This window comes from Trachymyrmex cornetzi, unplaced genomic scaffold (genome assembly GCF_001594075.2).
Source record: "Trachymyrmex cornetzi isolate Tcor2-1 unplaced genomic scaffold, Tcor1.1 scaffold176, whole genome shotgun sequence".
Classification (NCBI taxonomy): domain Eukaryota; kingdom Metazoa; phylum Arthropoda; class Insecta; order Hymenoptera; family Formicidae; genus Trachymyrmex; species Trachymyrmex cornetzi.
The window spans coordinates 162,309-164,234 of NW_017296375.1; positions in this window are offsets into that span (position 1 = coordinate 162,309).

Below are 1,926 nucleotides of genomic sequence, written 5' to 3' on the forward strand. Positions count from 1 at the left end.
TAATAATTGGAAACAAGGCAAATAAGAGTCGTATGTAATCATCAATTAACTAAGAAGTGATTAACACATTCAAGTTTATAATTATCCAGTAAAGAAGTTCGTTTGAAATATAAATTGTGTAATTCTAATTATAAGTATAACATGTTTCGGTTCTACATTTGAACCATCTTCAGATACAATATAAAATAAATTATTACCTCTGGTACAACACACATACTATAAAATAGAGATCATAACTAAAATAACTAAACTATAGAAAGCTGTTAAGAACGTTTATCTTCATTCCAAAGCCTCATGCAGTTCCTCCGTGAATACATATTCAAAAGTCAAAACGACTGATTGGTCATTTGCGTTTGAAATGAATCTAAATGTTAACAGATTAAAAACAAAGAAAAAATCAGTAATCCAGCGATGATGAGAATTATCGTAGTCTTTTTTAATATTACGACATGACGCAGAACAATGATCGTTAACAAAGCGTGAAAGTAATTAGCTAATATCTTATTATACGTCTAGTAAGAATGATAGTATTAAATTGTACGTGAAAAAACAGAAGAAAAATATAAAGTTAATGACAAAAAATCCATAAAATCATGCTTCATGTAAATACAAAAATTTGTTTTTTTCAGTAACTCTTGCTCGTTATGTGTTTCTATAACGTGTTAAATTTGAAGCTCAGAATGACGTTAATAACAAAGGACAAGAAAGTTTTAAAAGTTCTCACCAAATCGTATGGAATAGCAGATTGTGACCAAGAAATATAAGCGGTTTCCGTCGTCAAAATTACAAGAACAATAACATTAAAAAACTAATATCAAAGAGTCAAAATGTATGAAACATCGGTAATATTAATAGAAACCGTCTGGATCAGAAAAATTTTTAATTGTTCTCAGCAGAGCCATGTTCACAGTACGGCCGTTTCTGTGTTTCTGACCGCTATTCGATGGAAACAATTTCCGCCAGTACCAATACGTTACAATTTATTTATAATATTTACATATTCTTTGTGAAGGCCAACCGTGTCTGTTTGTAAATTAATGCCATTCTCCTGTTTCTTAATATAAAGCATTTCGGAAATTAAGCGCTTTGTGTAACAAGACTCTACATCAAGAACTTTGACATTATTCCAGTCGAAGTCATGTGCATATTGCAACCTATGGTCGGTAATCACTGAACGAGCAGACGTATTCCATAAGAGATTTTTATTTGATTTAATTAAATACGTTTTGTTTAAATATTGGTTCTATGCCCTTTTTAATTGTCATATTGTTTAATGATATCATTCCTATAAAAGATTTGATATCAAGAACTGACGCAAAGTTAAATCCCATTTCTTTATACCATGTCAAATTAAATAAATAATAAATATTAATCTTATGATATGTATCATTTGTATAAAAGAATTGATATTAACAACTATGGCTGTTACGTCCTGAGTCGCGTGTTTTCGTACAAAGCGGTCCTGAGACCCGACATGAAGTCATGGAAGCGTGAGCGCGGAGCGGGGCGGGCGGGGTGAAGCCTTGGCTTCGGCTGAGGCTTGTTTTTCGGTATGTTTTTACGCATTGAAGCAGGCTGCTGTCACTAGTGTCTTCGTTATAGGCACGAGTTGAATTGTAATTTTGCTTATTGAGTTCCTCTATTGTATTATGCCTAGGTTAAGCCTTCGTGTTCCCTTGTTATGCACAGAAAAATAGAATAAAACAGAAAGTTAGAGGAATTGTCAGGTAAAGAACGCCCGCAGTACCCGAAGGTGTACGAGGAGTTTGTGAAGATATAAAGATCTTTTTCCTGAGGGCAGCACACGCTTTACTCTATCTACGATCTCTGATTCCTGCGGGAAAGGGAGCAAGGAGGAATGATAAAAGGTCTTATTGGCAAAGAAAAGAAAGAAAAGTAAAGACCAATTATTTTAATGTTTAGATT